We start from the raw sequence: 21,718 nt of genomic DNA on the forward strand, positions 1-21,718 counted from the left end.
ACTGATAGGCCACGTTACAGCTAGTGTGAACAAAAGATGGCTGAATGAGATCGTGATGCTGATAGCCAGCCATTAAGGTTTAATCACTTGCTGATGAGCTGATAATTACTTTGATACACTTATACACTTTCATACATTGTTTATTATTTTATTGAAAGATAAACAATAGATATCCGGAAGTTGTGAGACCGGTAATTTTACAAAAATTACTTTATTCTTACTTAATCTGTCGCCCTGTAGTTAGAATTCTGCTAAATCTGTAATTAATGTGAGCTCTAATATCATAAAATCGATAAGACTACATACATACTATGTAGTGATACATAGTATATTGCAAAGTCCCTTCCCGCGTCTATCCCCATGTATGTATTTATGCTTAGATCTTTAAAAGTACCTACCAGTCATTCAAGAGGAAGGTCTATAATATGTTCTTATTACTCCGAATTTATCTCGTATTAAGACGGGTGTAAAATCTATTAAATAATAATCATAATACAATAAATATGCAGCTCTCAAGCAGAAATAGTTTTTTGCCCTTTTTTATTTTCATTTTATTTAACTGGTTTACAAAAGCTAATAATGAAATAAAGATCTGCTTTGTTTGAAACTCTTTTTGATATCTAGTAATAAAGAACGAAGAAATTGATTGAAATGTCAGTATAACTGGGATTATTAGGAAGTCAGTATAATAGGGGAAAGGATTAGAGAATTTTCTAGCACTTCCATTCTATTGATAAAAATGCTGAAGTATTATAAGATTAATCGTAAGCCTGACATTACCGTCCATCATTCATTATATATATTGCTAATAGCAAAAAGTGGTGCTTTACGAGTAAGAACTTTGCTATCTAAATTGTCCAACTTTCTTTATCTAAAGTGTATAAAATTAGGTTTTTAACAGATTTAAAAAAGGATTATCAATTCCACAGTATTTTTGTGTTTATTACTTCATAACATTTTACAGCGTGAACCGATTTTGATAATTATAATTTTTAATTATCAGCTAGTGCCTCGCATGTTATATTCCTATTTGGTTTAGATTTTACAATTTAGTTGAGGTTTAGCGTTAATAAACAAACAATAATTTATTTATCAAAACATTTTGTTACATATATGTAGATTAAGAACCCTTGCTCCCACACTAGGATTCCCTGTGTCGTGTTAATAATAATTATATGATTGATAAATCATCTAGATATGAATATTAAATACTATGTCAGAACCTAAATATCTCTTTATAGTTTCTCAGTAAAGATGTGATGGTTGTCAGTGAAGAAGAGAAGGAAAAAAATGCATAAATATAAAACGCATGTATTCGGTATAATACAAAATTTACTAAATAAAACATCACTGTTACTTATCTATATATATTAAAAACTAAATTAAAGAGGATAGCATTTTCCTTGTCCTAGTTCCTAAACTACAAACCAGATTTTGTACTTTATTTCACCAGAATAAAGCTATATTATTTCTGAGCTACTTATGTAGATACGTAAAGTTATCCTGGTATATTTCTATCTCTGGTAATCCCGGGCGGAGTCAAGTCGAGCGCACTATTATGACTATTCACTATTCACTGTCAAAAATCTAAACTTTGTTCCATTAATAACACGCTTTTATTAGCTTCACGTAGGTAGATATGTAACCCTTACACTCCCATTACGGATCTTTTAGACATGTTTTTGTTCCGCTAAAAACGGACAGATTTCATTTCAAATGTGTACACTTATCAAGGATCGGTGACAATGCAATAATTTCATGATTTCAACTTTATCCTGATAAGGATCGCCAAGATTTAATCATTTTCTTACGCATACTCTGTATACCACCAAGCAAGATAATTTGATTATATTATAAAAGCGTTTTCCTAAGTACTTTTAAACTGTGTTAATACAAAATAACTAGCTGCGCCCCGCGGTTTCACCCGCGTAAGTCCGTATCCCGTAGGAATATCGGGATGAAAAGTTGCCTATATATTATTACAGTTGTCCAGCTGTCTACGTACCAATTTCATTGTAATCGGCTCAGTAGTTTTTGCGTGAAAGAGCAACAAACACACACACATCTTACAAACTTTCGCATCTATAATATTAGTAGGATATATAGACTCGGTGTTGTGACTTCCAAGTAAGAGCACAGAATGTCGCATAGTTTGGAAGCCATTGTGAAACCCATAGTGTACATTTATATTAAGCGATACACGTGGTTCAAATTGGAATTTGAACTCTTATTTGACTTTGAAGCGCGAAACGGGATACCAGCGAGCGAAATTAATCGGGTCACTTTTCCACGTGTTTCGTGTAGCATGGAACAGAATGAGATGTGTGTGTGTGTTGGTGTGTGTGTGTCCACAATGTATACCTAATTAGGTATAGATAGTTAGTTTAAGATGTAATCAAAAATATTAAAAATTTACATTTGTAGACTAGAGCTTATTGTTATTTATTTATTAGCTAAAAAAGGATGATTCAATGAAAAAGATCCCGCTGTAGAAAACACAAATATGTATTTAAAAAAAAACTAGAATTAAGCCTGAAGTCAAAATGAATTGTATTGTAACTTGAATATTAGTAAACAAAAAAATGTTTGTATAATATGAAATATTCAAATGTCAAAATTTAAAATAAACCAAAAACGACAGCCAACGTATTCCAGCTAACAAATACGATTCCTAACTCTAAACAAACTTAAGCTATAGAACAATCTCGAAGGGTTAAAGTTTCGGAATAAAACTTTCAGGTCGAGTTTACACGGGCGACTTTGATGTCTGCGCCATGTGTCAACGGCTTTATGATATAACAACTACCTATGATCTTTATGGATCAAACTAATAATCTCTCACGGTCGAAATTCGACCGTAACTATATTATTATAAATATTCTTTTGAAAAAACGAAATAACACGTTTTCATCATAGACTCAACTAATTTGTCTCTTATACAGAGTATACCTACGTAAGGCTGATGTGGTAGTCGAGCACGCTTCGGCACGAATTGGACCAGCTTGCACCGGTTAGTACCACACCGCCACAGAAAACCGGCGTCAAATAGCATACTGTTGTGTTTCGTTCGGTAAGTGGGAGAGCCGGAGGCAAATATCCTTTTCCTTACCCTTACCAGTCCTTTCCTTTATTCCTCTTCTTCATCGATCTCCCATTTGAAGTCGATAATCCATTTGTAGAGGCGTAAGGTCTTCAACCGACCTTACGCCTCTCCAAATGTTCATGGGCGATGGTAGCGCTTACAGTTAGAGACGTAACAACTCTGCGACTGAGGCTTTAGAATGGTAATTCTTGTGCCCAGTGATGGTTATTATTGTTATCGTTAGTAACGGTAAGGGGTATAAGTGCGATCATTATAAATAATATTCTTTAAAGAAAAATAAATAGAATTATTGCAAAAGCATCACAGAAAGATAAAAATACCGACACAGTTAACACACAGGTATGTTAAACTTAGTTCAATTTAAAATCTATAGCATGGATTAACAGAACATTTATAAGTAATAAAAAGTAAACACAAATAATCATATTAAACAGAATAGGACTTTAATTGCCTTTTGAGATTTTGATTTATACCACAATTTGTGTTTATTTTACTAATTCAAGCAAGCAAGTTCGTAAGCGTAAATATTGATAAAACGGTATCCCATTTCAGCAAACATTTCATTACAGTTTATATTTTTATGAATATTTTATTCATCGTTCTAAAAATTTAAAAATCGAATTTATTTTCAAATCAAACAACGTACTTTTTTCTAGATATTTTATGGCAGATAGCATCCTGCCAGAGCATGCGAGTCACAGGTCAAACGATATGAGGAAAAAATATTGAATGACAGGACGTTGCCTTTTTTAATATAAAACCTGCTTTAGTTTACCTAAAGCTGTGGTTAGCTACTTTTTTATGAAACATCTAATTTCTTTACTTTATGATGTTTGAATAAATGCACTGCGTATGAAATTCAGCCTAAAGACATTTTAATTAAGTATGATATGTGATATTTTTATTTTGATATTATAAAAACGAAAGCTTGGTTATAGATGAAGCACATAAAAGTTGAATTAATTATGTCAGGCATTAATTGCTACATTTGACTGAAAAATAATGTAAAGACATGAATTATATAATTCCTTATTTTTTTTCTCTCTTTATTGTTAAAGGGACTTTGTCACTTAGCAACGACGTTGTCCCCTAAGTACCAATTACAATTCAAAAACACACATATGCAAATACACAATACATATACTGATTAAAACATAACAATTAGTTTTGTAAGCCAATATTCAATATTAAATTTTAATTCCTTATAAAACCAAAGGAATGCTTTTTTAACTTATTCCACCACACACGAATAATGGAACCATTTTGATATAATTTCATATTTTTTGTGTTATATTGTTGTTCATTTTGTGTAACTTGTGATCACATATAACTGGTTGTGCAAACATAAAGTACACATGTATGTAATATATGTAATGACTTTTTGTAATGCTTTTATGTATAAATAAAATAAATAAATGGTATTGTTATTTAGTGAAGAAAGTCTGTACGTGTAATTTAAACGTATGTTTTGATACATCTGCTTCAATATATCTACCATCGTTTAAACTTGTGAGTAGAAGAAACAAGATAAGATCAAGTAAGTTTAGATTCCGTAAAAACAAAAATAAACTTAGTAACAATTTGCTTTCTTTCAGTTTAATTCACGCTAGGCATAATTTAAAGACTTTTTTCGCGCCTAGCGATCGGGGAAGTTCAACTATCAGGGTAGTTTTAATTTTTGTTCGTTTTCATCTGGCTGCAAAAATGGTGGGCGAACCATCAGTTGCACTATGACATAAAAATAACTAAAGACTTTCACCTGTTAACCTTATAACTGATCAACACGTGCTACTCTCTTTTCTGTCCCTAGAGGTCCCGAGTGTCGCGGATATTATCCCAAACATTACATCATCCCTTGTCGCTGATCCACCAAATACCCGTCCTTTCATAGAACAACCAAATTTTAACATAAACATGGTCATCGCCATTCAAACTGGCAACAGCGCTAGCACATGGTACCATTAGATATTACCATTACTGTGTATTACGCGTACTTAATGACACGTAATCGGGCGTAATAGCTATTACTGTTCATGTGATTTGTAGATAACCGCTGCGTAATGCTATGATTTCGTGCCTAGTGTTAAATGTGTTTGAAATAGTTGTACTGTTTCATTAAGGCATGGAGATTCACTGACTCCAAATGGATAAGGCTTCAGTAAGTATAATTCCGAAATCTCTATGCATGATATACTTACAATTTCGAAACAGAGCAATTTATTAAAGTTCATATCATGTAATAATAATTCATCATCATCTTTATAAAAAATTTACATGGTTACAAATTGGATGGGTGACCAATTTTGATAACCCTTAGTGTCGCTTAGTGACCGATTACTTCAATATAACATGATCCCACTCGCACTTTTGAGCGCATAAAAAGAAAAGCTCCTTAGACCTCATTTAACAGTAGATCTACTACCTTCGTCTACCCTGAAAATTTATATGGTTAAGTTACTGGGCATATACCATGCATCCCAATAATTTAATTCGTACTCACTAGCTTAATGCTTTAACGAGGCAGATTACAGATCAAAGATTTCAAAAATATATTACATGGGCTAAACTTTACAATAGTACAGAAACATTAAACGGAAAACACTATTTCCACTTCGTAATGGAAATTGGCACATTGCCCCGATATTAGGGATGCAAAAGCGAAATGTGAGCACGCCCTAAGCGTAATGTTTTTCTGATGAGCGTCATACGTCGCCGAAAATTACTAGTTTCATAGCTTTATTCGGGGTCTGCTGAGTTTAATACAAATTTTGACCCCAATTTGAACACTGTTAAGTCGTGTAATGTTTTATATTAAAATTTAACGACACAAGGTTTGAGAAACTCAGTTAAAAGATTCGCTTCGCTTATTTTTGGTATTATTTTTTTATTCATATTTCAGCTCTTGCTCAGGGCTTCGCACGCATTTAATTCGAAGTTTTGAAATATATTTATTTATTGATATTCCACTTGTATAACTATAACTATAAAAAAAACCATCAAATCCGTTGCGTAGTTTTAAAGACTTAAGCATACATAGGAACATAGGGACAGACAGGGAAAGCGACATTATATTGTACGATGTAATAATTCATGCTTCAAACTAATAGCATTATTATAAAAAACGTTACAACGATTCACAAATATTCAAATTGTTCTCGAAAGAAAAGAACATTCTAGAATTCCACTTACGAAAATCTCATTACCGTCGTTCATTTTAAAAACCGAAAACACATTTAGCCATCTTGTAAAGAAGGTACATGGTTGTTTGAACACGGAGAAAAAAGCGCTTAGCATAAATTGAATTAATTTGAAATCAAATCAAACGGTTTGCTCATGAAATAAATGTTAAGTACCCTGCACATCAATCGTGTTTGTGTAAGAACTTAGACCGAGAGGCTGTGTGATTTTTTATGAAAGGCTCTTTGAACGGAATGGTCTCTTATTTGATGATGAAAGAAAAAAGGAATTACGTAGCTACCAATTACTGACATCACAGTTATGATTTTTTCGCCTTCACCTCGTTAGTATTATTATAATGGGAAGGTGACATTTGATATAATCTTTATTAAAAATATATATTTATATATTTTCTTCTTTAAAACCCGCTGAAAAAAAATAACTAGCTAGTGATACTGGCGACACACAACTACACAAGTAATTCGGTTTAACCATGAACATAATTAAAATGTTATACAAATAAAAGTTTTATTGAATAACTAGCTGCGTCTCGCGGTTTCACCCGCGTAAGTCCGTATCCCGTAGGAATATCGGGATAAAACGTTGCCAATATGTTACTCCAGTTGTCCAGCTATCTACGTATCAAATTTTATTGCAATCGGTGCAGCAGTATTTGCGTGAAAGAGCAACAAAAACACTCACATCCTTACAAGCTTTCGCATTTATATTAGCAGGATATTAGTAGGATAGGATAGTAGGACCTTACAGTAAATTCAAAAACACGATTCCATGTCATCCCCCTGATCAAACACAGTCAGGTAGGATGTCACAGGAACACATTAAATTCTTCAATCGAATCGCAAACTTCAATCGCACTTTAGCTCCCCGACTTCCTCTATTGACTGACGGAAGAGAATGGGAAAATGAGGCGAAAAACATGAGCTTTCCCTTAATTTTATTTGCGTATAAAATTGATGTTTGGATGAGGGAATTGGTTTGTTTATAGCGCGAAATTAATTGCTACCTATATTGTAATTTTAATACGCGGTTTGCGATCCTTATATCGATATAGCCACCGCAAATTGTGATAAATTAATCTACAATTTGTTATTATTGGGGAGAATTTTAATTATATGAACATCAAACTAATTCAAAAACGGTTATTTTGTGGTGCATCCAGGTATTAAACTGCGTTATTTATGAACTGATTTGAATTATTACCATATGTTATATGAAATAAAGTTTTTTTGTTATAATATCCTTTCAGCCAGCATACTGGGGAATTTTTTTTATTTAATTTTAATAATCCTCTAAAAAATATATCGCCCCTCTCAGAAGCTGGAACAATTCGCTTTTATAGAAACGAGCAATAGAAATATCATACAGAATCCATATTATTATTATAACATCATACTAGTACGACCGTTTCACAGCACAAAACACACACACGCACACAACACACACACACACACAAACACACGTTTTAAACCCATAGAAAAAGTCAAAAACATTTAGTTTTTACTCACAGGACACCATTAAGGGGCTGCCGCGCGTTTTTAATCTCGTTTTCATCGCAACTATCTAGTTTTGTGTGCAACTATATCATGGACTATTATTGACTTGTCACAGTCACGACATTGTCTAGACGTTTCCCGCGTTGTACTACTGCATGCTTGTCTTTATACTGTGGTATAACCTTGGCTTTTACTCCGGCGTTGTAATACTGCATGCTTGTCTTTATACTGTGGTATAGTCTAATCAAAACTTCCACCAAGAATAAATTTTATATAGCCTTTCCGGGTTGACGGATAAAAATACATGATTAAAGCAATGCCTCAATGAGTAACATAATTCTATTTCTAGAATAATATAGTAACATTTACGCAACAAAAATAAGGCAGTATTTATTGTACGATTGTATAAAAAACTAGTTATTTCCGGTCAGGAAAGCCTTTTGTTGACCATTTTGTGTAGCAGGACCGTCGGATAAAATGACGAATTTTTATTTCTGTTGACAGAGTTATAAATGAATTTAGTGTATAAATACGTCCTTCCATAAACAAGTTGAATCTTATTTCGGATTTCGCAAGATTTCACAACATTCTTCATGGAGCTCAATTCCAAGCGATGCGATTTTTTACCCATGCAACCAGTAGTTTCTGTGATTAGCACATACAATCAAACAAACAACACTTTATAATACGAGTACAGATTAACATTTGCATTGGATTCTCGTACGTGTTGCGATACACATAATATTATTTATATTACAGCGCACATTCAACAAACAATGTATACATTATATCATGATTCGTTGAAAGAAAAGATAAAGAGATAAGAAAGACCTTGTGGGCGAGGCAGGCGCGTGGTACCCGGGTAAAAAATGTACTAATCCAGACTATAATATATCTTAGTACCAAATTTCAGATACACATAAGCCGTACAGATAAGCTGTTTTCACGTGAAACATCCATACATCGTAACGAGCATCCATACATCCGTAAAATACATAGAAAGATTGGTTCATACTGGTTGGCTTCTTTATGTATAGTGCAGTGCTGCATCTTATATACTAAGATAACACATACGCTTTATAAATAAGAACTTCCCCGTGAACCTATCCATGGGTAAAACTGCGGGGCCCAGCTAGTCATACATTACATCACACTATTCACATTTTCACACTCATATTATAAATGTGAAAGTTTGTTTGTTTGGATGTTTAGTCCGTCGATCTGAAGCTTCTGGACGGGTTTCGTTGAAATTTGGTACTTTTTTTTATGTTACAGTCGGCAATGGAGCTGGTGGGACGCCTGATGGTAAGCGCTACTACCGCCCATGAACATTTGTAGAGGCATAAGGTCCTTTGCAGACCTTACGCCTCTACAAATGGATTGCCGATTTTTTGGGAAGGGATTAAGAAAGGATTGGCGATAGGAATAAAGGAAAGGACTGGGAAGGGTAAGGAAAAGGATATGGGGCTCCGGCTCCCCCACTCACCGAACGAAACACAGCAGAATGCTATTTCACGCCGGTCTTCTGTGGGGGTGTGGTACTTCCCCGGTGCGAGCTGGCCCAATTCGTGCCGAAGCGTGCTCGACTACCACATACAAGTGTCATACAGACGGGGTATGACTTGGGGGATAGAATACTGTTTATCCCAATTAAATGCTCCCTTGGGATATAACAGAAATCTTGAGCGTCTAGTAGCACATATAATAACGCAAAATTTCTAGAACTTTCCATGCACAAAGCATGAGTAGTAAGTTTTCATTAGCGAAACAAGAAAACAGAAGTAAGACGTAGGAACGTCGTTAATTAAAACTAAAAATACCCTCATTATAAGTTAAATTAATAGAACCAGCTCAGACACATCTAATGACACTAGTCTGTCCCTTAAATGTCTTGTTAAGGATACCTTAACTATATCATTAAGACCTATGATATTGTAAAAATGTCTACTTGTAGGAAATTATTGTGTAATATAAAATATAAATGGTTTTATGAAGTGCTGAAGTAACAGGAATCTTTTATTGTGTTTTACTTTATTTCGCATGTAAAAATGGGAAGGTTTTAATTCTATACATCTGTATAAGTTACCTACTTTATGACATACTAGCTGCGCCCCGCGGGTTCACCCGCGTAAGTCCGTATTCCGTAGGAATATCGGGATAAAAAGTAGCCTTTATGTTATTTCGGTTGTTCATTTATCTATGTACCTAATTTCATGGCAATCGGTTCAGTAGCTTTTGCGTGAAAGAGCAATAAACACACACATCCTTACAAACTTTCGCATTTATAATATAAGTAGGAAGTAGGATATCATCCAAAGTCTTACACTAACGCAATAAATGTGAAAATTTGTTTATTTGGATGTTAGTCCGTCAATTACGCTGAAACTATAGACATTTTAAAGAAATTTGGTATAGAGACAGGGTATGAGCTGACTTGGGTGATAAGATACTTTTTATACCGATTAAAATCTCCCTTGGGATAAAACAGGAATTTTAATATCTAGTACACCCATAAATTAATGAAATGAAAAATAGTTTCTCAACATAACCTTCATTCAATGATATCATACATTAGCCTATAAATATTTGAACTTCAATAAAACTCTGTATCATTTCCACAGATTTAAATTAATCAGTTTCCAAAAACACTGTAAATAAATTTAATTCGTACCCAGCCCTGGAACCTCAGCACTTTTATCTTGCCCATTCGATGTGGAATTTCTTCTGTAGAATGTCTGACAAGTAAAGCGAATTGAGCAATCCTTTATAAAGCTTCGGGTGATGCCGCTAGCTATGATAGTTCTAAAGTCCTATCTATACCCGTTCCTTCGGAATCTAGTTACTTAGTTGTTTGTTATCATTAAGTGAATCACGATGAAGTTGGCGACTTTATTTGAGGCGATTTCATAAGATATATTCATGGGAAGTTTGGAATACGTTCGAATGCTAAAATGGAACGTAATGGCAAGTTACAAAGTTCAAAACGTTGAGTAATAGTTGAATAATTCTACTACTTTTAGTAGAATTAGTTGACTAAATAACGAAATACTACGGTATTTCGTGTGTTACCACATTAAAATGTTCTACTCTCCTTTAATATATTAATTAGTAATGAAAAGTGTTTTGTATTGATATCAGCACAAAATTCAAGAAATATTAAAATAAAAACTAAACATTCTACTAATTGTCAGCATTAGACAAAAATTTTAAAGAGTTTTTTTTATGTTACAGTCGGCAGGAGTCAAATGGGACGCCTGATGGTAAGCGCTACCACCGCCCATGAACATTTGTAGAGGCGTAAAGTCGATTACAGACCCTACGCCTCTACAAATGGATTGCCGACTTTAAATTGGGAAGGGATTAAGAAAGGATTGGCGAGAGGAATAAAGGAAAGGACTGGGAAGGGGAAGGAAAAGGACATGGGCCTCCGGCAGTAGCAAGGGCGAAGTCAGGGCGCTCCTAAATAACTTTTTGTATATTTCAAAAACTCTCGTAATATCTAACATAAAACAGCTGTCGCATATTTTCATATAATAATGCAGATATTTTATATTAATAACATTTCAAACCTATTTTGATAAGATTAATATAACCTGCTTAAATGCTTCTACGAAAGTCTATAGTCATTTGGCCCTGATAAGACAACGAGAGACGAGAGCTATTCTTGGAGGTATTTCTTTTCAAATATTCATTCACTTATTTCAAGTGAAATGCGCAAACAAGTTTCTTTGTCGAAGCTTTATTTGGATTTATTATTCATGCATTTTTTTTTCACATTACAACTTCCTTAGATTTTTTATTATACAAATTGTCTTCGTACTGATGAACCGTTTAAATATCCTTTTTATCATAATTTTCATACTGACGATTGAAGCAATTTATTTCAGTAAGTATGTCGCTCATTTAAGAAAGATTAATAATATATTACCTACGAATTACGTGGATAAAAATACTACAACAAAATTGGGAAGTTTTAAACCCAAATAATTTGGGCCAACAATATTCACAAAAGATATCTGAAATTAAATATACAGGCTTTATTTTTAATTCCCTTCGTCAAGCCTTGCCTTATTCTCTTATAAGCGGGAAATGCATTATAACAGATGCACTACCTCTGTATATGTTCATGGTCGGTGGTGATCGCTTACCATCAGGCGAAGCACCAGCTCGGTTACTCGTTCTAGCATAAAGGCTAATGGTGTATTAGAAATACGTAACATGTCACATTTTATTATATTCAAAAAACCTAATATTATAGTTTGAATTGAGTGAAATAATTATCTCAAAAGATTAAATTTTTTGTGTAATAAATAAAGTATAGATTATATTTAATAAATTCATTGTTATAAAATATTTGTTATACATTGTTATAAATAGTCTGGGTTCGAGACCGGGCGAGCGTGCAGGACATAAATTGATTTTTCAATTTATCTGCGCATGTAAGCAACATCACCACTGCTTAAAACGGTGAAGGAAAACATCGTGAGGAAACCGGCATGTCCGAGAATCAAAAATTCGACGACATGTGACATCTGCCAACCCGCACTTGGCCAGCGTGGTTGATTATGGCCTGAACCCTCATAGGAGGCCTGTGTTCCAGCAGTGGGAACATATGTGGGCTGATGATGATGATGATGATTGTTATAAAAATGTACTTTAAAATTTCTATAATGAATACTCGCGTCAATTGAACGTTATTTTATTTGCAATGTATTAAGTTGTCTGTGGTATTTTAAATAAAAGTCAGTCAAGCACATCCCCTGTGTTTTGTTTTTATATAAATAAAATAAATATCACTATGCAAGTGACCTAAAACCCAGTTACTTTAAGAAAAAAAAAACGAAACGTAAGTCGTACTATAATATCATCAAAAGTCAAATGTATTGAGATAAATAAAATATGTATAAAGAATTAGAAATACATTAGCAAGGATTATGCTTTTCATTCCTACATACATTTCAATATTAAATTAAAATATCCTCCCCAGATAATCCTGAAAAGAGGAAAATGTTCGAATTTTAAGAGCAATAATTACAGTTAAATCTTCTTATCTTCTTACATCATCCACACCGAAGTGCTTCAAGATATATTCAGTAACACGATCCAATTACGATCAACGTTAAACATCCAACGTTTCGCTCCTTAAAAAATAAATTTAACCTAAACTTAAACACGAAAACCGACGCAAAATATACAATACTAAAACAAACGTTAATTTTAAATAAACCCCCGACCGGCCTAAACTATAATTAAGGCTTTATTTAGGTATTCCGTAATAAATAATCAACTGAGGGTATAAAATAATAACAGGCGTAACATGGCGCCTAAATTAAAAATACACAACTACCTGATAAAGGCCACGGTCATTGTTCTTCCTTTCAGCGAACTGAGAACATGGAACACACACGTATCACTAAATTTGCAACACCCACCACACTATTTTTCGTAAATCAGTTCTCCTTTACGCGGCGCGCACGTCCGTTCCCTACGAAGTTACAAACTTAACTGATCTCCCATTATAGACAGCGCACGCTCAAACTTGAGACATAACTTAATCTCCGAGTTCTTGATACATGTATGCAGTAGTTTGCTGAGAGGTAGGCTTTTAAAATTTATATACTCTAGATTCAAGAGATTTCGCTTTAGTATATAAGATCACTCATACATGGCAATGTAAAATGGTTTCCTAAACCACATCTTGTCTTCAGCATTATACAGGGCTGCGATTTAGAGGTTTTAAGCGATAGCTGTATGAAAGCTTTTAAAGAGATCGTGCAGTGTGATAACAATATCTGCTTTGAATTAGCTCTGATATCCATACTGGATAATGCAGTTTATATTAAATTTTCGCTGGCAGAAAACTAGGGCGCTGTTGGTATTTTATGGAAAAACGTTTTAGAGAATTCATTTTAAAAATTTATGCCGATGCCCCAAACGGTGCTTGCATGCTTTTTTTTAGATTTTCTTATAACACTAATCTTATGTGTCGTTATATAACAAACTTTTAATATGCCTAACTGCTGTGACATTAATGCCATTTCTAAATAGGCGTTGTATTTGTCATTGAAGTGTTTTTATAATCTCTTATTACATCATTCTTGTGGTTCTCTATATCGCTTTTCTTGTTACATTATTTCTAAAAGTTATCTGATAACTTTTTATAGGATACAGGATCCTCTTATATTAGTTAATCTAAATACAACGAACTAATCATAGTGTTCTAAAAATTGATTCAAGTATAAAACGTAAAACATTGAAAATAAAATTACCTTTATCAATGTATCAAGTGATCTCTTCTAATTAAGCAACAAAAACAACAGAAGGGGACCGCGATCTTCCCAAATTACAAAAACTAAAATATTTTAACTGAATTCCTTGGCGTTTTGGCGACTTCAAGGTTAAGCCTCAATGAGGGGCTCCGATTTTCTGCTCTTGAAAGTTTTTTTACAAGTTTCTGATTACGACGTCAAAGTGAGTTATATTTGGTCCTTGGTGTATGTTTCCGTTCTGATTAGAGTAGGAATGGTAGGAGTAAACAAATTCTAAATGACTTATAAAAATAAATTTTGTAACTTATAATGCGTCTGGGTGGACCAACTTTAGATCCGATGCTTGTGTTGGATTGAATTAAATTATTGAATTTGAATTAGATTTCATCAGTACTGTAGTCAGTAAGATAGTTTTAAAAAATGTTAAATTTTGTGTCCATCACTCAGCTGTAAAGACGATTTTTATCCCATACATTGCTTTACAACTTTCAAATAGCGCTGGTGATGGAATCATACATTCTAACATAATTTTAAGAACTGGAGTTTTATTTTTATTAGTTATTATCACGACATATCATACATATTTCCAATATAATATGCTAATGACTGTTTGTTTTCAACTTAGCACATGCGTTTTGATTGATATTGCAATATTAAAATATTAATATGTCTGTTTGAAACTAATATTATCCTTATCTATAATAAAAATAAATACCCGTTGTATTTATTGCTTGTAATGAAATAATGGGAAATATTTTTATAAAGTTTTGTAGTCTACTTTATTTAACGGTAACCTTATCAAATATGATTCAACCTTTTCCCTAATTATTCTTGTAGAGTTTTATAGAGTTAAAGGATAAGAAAAGCATGAACGGCGGAAGTGAAGGAAAGAGATGGGAAAAGGAGAGGTAAAGAACACAGGGCTCCTCACTCATCGCACGAAACACAATAGCACCTACATGCTACTATTTAAGGCATCTTCGTTGGGGATGAAATATCTTCCCTGATACCAACTGAAGAACTGCCGAAGGGTTTTCGACTCCATCAATGATATGTTACACTGAAACAAATATTTCACAAACGTTTCAATTCCCGAGAGAAGGAAAAAAATCAATCAGTTTAGAAGGAAGTGTGGAAATGGATTTATTACTACTTCTGCCTTATTTACATTCAAAGTTGGAGAAAATGCTCTCTCTGAATCTGCATAACTTTTTGTTTTGCTGGAAAGCATTTTCTTGTGTTCAAGAGATGTTCCTAAGTAGAGGATAAATCTTGATTATAAAGGCGAGATCTCATTATTTGTTTGTATATCTGATTGGTGTTTAAACAAAACGCTTTTTTACCGTTGTTTGTAATAAATTTTCAGTGTAACGTGTGTAAAGGGTGATGGCATTAAATTATTCATAGAATGATAATGGATTGTTGTATTTGTTTCTTTTAATCGGTATAGTTTTATTTTATGTATGTTATGTGTATAAGTATTGGAGTAATGGTTGGATTGATGCCGTTGAGAAATCATTTACATTCATTGATTACTGGGAATCCGCGGCGTCACTCGCCTGGTATCCCAGTAAAAAGTAGCTTATGTGTTTACCCAGAGTATTCATTAAAGATAAAAAAAAAAACATCCATACGTCCATCCATTCAGCCATACTTAAGAACATACGCGTTTATAATATTAGGAGGATAGTTCTTTTCTTTCATACAATAATTCTTTAAAAAAAATGCTGCAATAATATGAATTAAGAGAAAAGATAAGAAGACAGAGATCATCAAGGGGTTTTATACTAGCTCCTCGATAAGGCAAGAGTCAGCAATATCTCTATACTAATAACATAAAGCTGAAGAGTTTGTTTGAACGCGTTAATCTCAGGAATTACTGACTCTATTCCAAAAATTATGTACATTATAAAACTGCATCTTTACTGAGTACCAAATTACGTAACCTATATATGTACGTGCGAAGCCAGAGCGTTTCGATAGTAAATAATAATCGTCAAGTTATGTATCCTGTTGATACACAAAATCGAATTAATATTACCCTTCTTCTAATTTATGAGAGGGTAATGTAATATTTTATTTTTTGTCACGAAATCAAAGGCGAATTTCATCTGTAAATCGGGGCAAAGTCATGAATTATAAAGGGAAATAAGGAAAATCTCGGCACATAATAAATGAGACTTTTTGTGATTGCTCAACACTGCGCTTCATATGAATAAATCTGGTTTTAAACGTGGTTTTTATTGCCCTTTACTGAGGTTGTGGTGAGAATTATTTAGTTCTAGAATCTTCTGGCTTCAACTTGAAAGGGATATGAAATAATCCAGGTTATAACGGACGGCTTGTTATTTGGAACAGTTTATGTCGTACTGTGTTTGTTTATCTTTTGTTCTTTTTCCGTCATAGAGGACGACTGAGCTGGTGGTTGGCCTGATGGTAAGTGATCACTAAAGTCTGTTAACATTTGTAGGGCCCGCTTTAAGAGGTAAGGAATGGTAGAGTTCTACAATTTGTATTTTGATTCTTTACAATACAAGTTTATTATTTAATACTGATGCTATGAATATAACGGTTATGTATAAATCGTGTCAGCATCCAATGATAAGATTGGAAATAAGAAAGAGAGAACTTTTTAAACACCTACACAGCAATAATAGCATTTGAAACAACAGTAAAAAATCATAAGTAATACATTATTTGTGGTTTCGTGAGCCAAAAAGGCTCCGCTCCGTTGCCCGCAATTCTGTAAAAATCTAAGTATGAGAATTAAATCCACACTCCTTTATTATCAAAGTGGGTTAAGACTATTTATTGCCCATTAACAGATGGAGAGAACATCAAAGAATACGATTTTATTAAAGTAAAACAAAAAGGAGGGAAAAGCAATTTCCCTATATACATACGAAAGTTATTACAGAAAAGATATTAGGTTACGAAGTTGTAATCTAGAGATAAATCTAGATAAGTTAGGCCAATGTAATGCCTATATTTCGCTAGGGTTGATCTATAGTTAAAATTATATGAATAATATAGATATGTTTATTTCTTTGTTCACTAAATTGAAAAGATTTGGTGGTAGAATTAGATGTTAAAACATCAAAAATAAACAACTAACGGTATGTCAATAATTTATAAAACTTCCTATAAAATTGTTACTCACTATGTATATTTACTTATATGTATTACATACAGTGTATTATATGCTAGCTAAAACCTGCCATACCACGCTCGTGTATCTATGGGAAACGTTTCTATGTAATGTATGTAATACATTAATCTTTATTCAAAGATCTCACATTCGCTTTTTCAGGATTGACTAAAAAAAAAAATACTGTTGGGACATCTGATGGTAAGCGCTACTACCGCTCATGAACATTTGTAGAGACATAAGATCCATTGCAGACCTTACGCCTCTACAAGTGGATTGCCGACTTTACATTGGGAAGGGATTAAGTAAGGATTGGCGAGAGGAATAAAGGAAAGGACTAGGAAGGGTAAGGAAAAGGATATGGGCATCCGGCTCCCCCACTCACTCAAATTAAAATAAATGAATTTATAAAGAGTGGCAGCCCTAGCAATTACAAGCACATAAGTAGAAGTAACTCAGTTAAACACTTCGCAACCTTGACCTCGTGCGAGTATTGAATTCCAGTCTTCCCTAAATATTTTATACATAAAGTATTATACGTATGTGTGGCATACTAATTATTTTCTTTTCTTTTTGCACTTAGCGAGAGATTTATTCCTTTGATAAGTTCGATGCCCTTTTAATTGTATGATTTATGACGAGCAACGTTTATTATTAATTGTTTTTAAACGATATATTTGAATAATGCTTATATAGACAGAGAAAATCAATAAGAATATTTATTGACATTGCCAGCGCTAGCTGAAGATCTATTTTTTTGAACTACTCTGTTCGAACGAAGTACCCCCTTCTGTGTTTCCAGACCATTAAGACATGGGAACCTTGAAACGAAAAGCCTACACATTAAAATCTGGTAATACGTACACTGTGTTCTCAATGCTGCGAATTTTTATGGGCGACTATCGATTAAGTTAAATTATTTATTTACGATTAAGTGAATCCCTTCTTCCATAGCTGGGGTTGTAATAAAAGAAAATCAAAACAAATGATTGTTTATCTCTTATATGATATAATATGGTATAATATGAGCGTTTATTTATTAGTTTATTTATTTGAACTTCATCTGGATTATGACATCGTTGATTTCAGAAAGATGAAAATGTCAACGTGTAGTATGCTTACAGATAAAAAGAAGATCAGAGTCGCTTTGGCCACTTGTCGATAATATCCCTAACACAGGCAGACGTTTTAACACTTTTTGCCCTAAATTTTCATAATCATACTATCTGACAGATAAGACAAGCAGAACATATTCAAAAACTGCAAAATTGGTCATTCACGTTGAGACTTGGTTTCTACTTCCCACACCTCAAAGAAAATAAGGTCGTATTATTCAAACAGCAAAGGACATACGTATCCTATTCGCACTCACTTTTAAATTATCACTTTAGTATATCACACGTAATGCTGAAAACTGTCAACACCACCGTAAAAGCCTGTGTAATAAAATTAGGCACCGCTCCAAATGTATCTCCCTACTACATAGTGTGACGATTTCTTTTGCCAAATATCTCCCCTTCTCGTTTTCATGGTCGCCAATATTTGGGTCATAGTGACATATTTATTATCGGTAATTTTGTATGAAACTGCCGTGGTATTTGTAAGTCATTATAATTAGATTAGCCGCTCATCCTGGCTCCATCTTTGTCATCCTATGGACTGGTTTTTACCCTTTGTTGATTACGTACTATTAACTGTAGGTAATCGTCATTATGACTAACAGACAAGCGAAACAGAACATATCAGAAGTATGTGAAAACGGAACTAGAACTGTTATTTTAAAACATAAAGGATCTACCACTAGAAAATAAACAAAAATTACCAGAAAATGGGTGATAGGTGTCGTATGTAGTGTCGTATCGTCGTGTAGGTGTGTGAATTAGTTTGAATCCTGCCACATGATCGAACTTTTTTATTCTTTAAAAATATTTATAAACATGTTTATCTATAAAACTATAAATTTAAATCCGTCTACTCCATTACGACGGGATTTATTGGTAAAATAAGGATTCATAGCATATTATTGTTGTGTGTTTTATCCTTTCCAATAAACATTTTTTTTAATAAAAAATAAACGCCTCCTTATTGTCAGAACTAGATCAATTTCATATGGAACCACATGGGAGAAAATAGCTTTCAAGTAAAAAATAATCGGTTCACTGAATAAAAAGCTATGAGGTAAAAAACAAAAGAACAGTCGAATAGATAACCTCTTTTTTTTAAATCAAAATTCTTTAATTTCCATAGAAAATAATGTATATTACAAAAGTAACTGTAGCTTTAGATAGTATATATATATTCGTGTATTTTCTCGTCCGACTGCATCACTTAGGCCGACCATAATGGTAGTTCAAATTACGTGGAATCACTCCTTCTGTTGGGAAACCCTTTTTCCTTAATTCAGCGTCTAGAAGAAGGAAATCCCAATAATTGGTCTCGGTTCATCAACTGCTTCCACTTATACAAAACCAGCTTTTGTCCGCGGCTTTTACCGCGTTAAATTTGCAGTAGTCTAATAGATATTATTCTACATAAAAACCTTCTTCTTTAATCACTATCTATTTAAAAAAAACATCAATATCCGTTGCGTAGTTTTAAAGATTTAAGCATACATAAATACAGACGCGGAAAGCGACTTTGCTTTATACTATGTGTAGTGATGGTGAAATATTTTTCTACTATCATATTATGTATTTAATTATTCAATTAATACCTATTCACCCGAAAGATAGACAATAGTTTTCTGTATATATGACTTCTTTTGATAATAACAAAACTGGGGCGGTTGAATCCATTCAGCTAGATATGTTTCAGAATGTAATGCTAGGGGTAGTAAACTTCTAAAGTAAGAAACAAGAAAAAATACAGTCGATTTGAGAACCTCCTTTTTTGAAGTAGGTTATAAATCATTTAAATGAAGTTAATTAATCAAAATCTGCTAAGCGGATATTAAAGACAATTTCCACAGACATAACGGATCAAAAGAGAAACGTTTACGAGTGAAACCACAGGCTATTGCCAGTTTTACACAAGAACATAGACATCAAGAAATAACGTATGAAAAGCGTACGTGACTATTGCGAGTAAATATACTCTTATTTTTATTTCATAAATTTTAAACAATCAAGTCCTTCGCATAGGCACGGAAACAACTCGTGATTTCACGGGCAATTCTTTCGTAGTTCAAGTTACGCGTTGAAGCGAATTTTGCAACCAGAGAGCTGTAAAGATAGCCGATTTTACATTAAAATACACGAATACTCAATGCTGAGTGTAATTTTTTGACATTTTAAAAGTATATTTGTATATTTTTATTTGTTATTGCGGGTAAATGCTGCTGTATGTATTGGTGGTAGCTGGTAGTTCGTAGTAGTAAGCGATCACCACCGCCCGTGAACATTGCGAATGATGATAACTTATATCTTATTTATGTTATTATATTTACCGCTTTCTAGGAGACTTATCGCAATATCGACATATAATCTAAATACATGTATTTTTGTAATTTTTAAAAGTCCACGCCTAATTTAGAAAAATAGTAAGGAAATATCTTGCCTGATTTTTAGCCCAAATACATTCTCTTTTGTCGAAGACGAAAACGTTTAAATTTAAGAGTTGCGTAATGAATATATTATGAGCAAATATTCATTGGTTATATATATAGCGTTCCGCCCCGACTTCGCCTGTACATTAATGTATAACTTATATCGAGATCAGTGATTGTGATGTGAAAACAAATTTTTAATTATTCTAGTAGTTTCTAAAATTAACGCGTTCCAACAAAAATAATATTATTACATGCCTTTATTACAATTACCGGCAAACTCCAGTTACTTAAACCGCCATACACATTCTCCAACTCCTTCATACGTCAAGTTGAAAGCAAAATATGTGAAGATTGAAATGGCTTAATGCGGCTTGAAATGCCGCCTCTAAAACTACGTAGGCCTTCGTTAACTGAGCCTTTATTGCAGCTCAATAATCTTGGTTGACCTGAAAGTTAATACAACGAACATTATAATCAATTATGCGCCATTTAAATTAGTTTATTATGCATACTTTTAATAAAGTTCAGTTAAAAACAAATGGTTTATTAAGAAAATTTAAAGAATATAATAAAATTGATCACGCGACGAGAAATGGTCAGTCTTCCAGTACGTACAATTTTTTAGTACAGTAAATGTGTTCAATCAACTAAACCGCCCTCAAATTATCAGAACTAGACCAAATTTAAACAGAACCACACGGAAGGCACCATTTTCTAAAGTTCTGCGGTAGCAAACCCAAAAAATAGCAGTTGAATTGACAACCACCTTCTTTTTCTAGGTTGAAAAAAGTATAAAGTGAAGTCCCGTGTCCCCTAGTTGGGTATGGGGCAGATGATGTACAACTGTTTCACTGATCGGTTTCCTTTACGTACAAGTAGGTGATCAGCCTTCTGTGTCCTGCCAGATCCAGACATGTTTTTTTTGTGCGTCCCCACCGGGAATTGAACCCAGGACCCCTC

General features: G+C 33.5%; 1 protein-coding gene across 1 annotated transcript in view; it reads right to left on the reverse strand.

Annotated features, from left to right (window-relative positions):
• Positions 1-13,295, reverse strand: part of LOC119839609 — a 92,662-nt gene extending 79,367 nt beyond the window's left edge. Inside the window, exon 1 of the mRNA XM_038365997.1 lies at positions 13,142-13,295. The gene's annotated coding sequence lies outside the window, so the exon portion shown is untranslated. The remainder of the gene's footprint in view (positions 1-13,141) is intronic.
• Between the last annotated feature and the right edge of the window lie 8,423 nt (positions 13,296-21,718).

The sequence above is a fragment of the Zerene cesonia genome, chromosome 4 (assembly GCF_012273895.1).
Source record: "Zerene cesonia ecotype Mississippi chromosome 4, Zerene_cesonia_1.1, whole genome shotgun sequence".
Lineage (NCBI taxonomy): Eukaryota > Metazoa > Arthropoda > Insecta > Lepidoptera > Pieridae > Zerene > Zerene cesonia.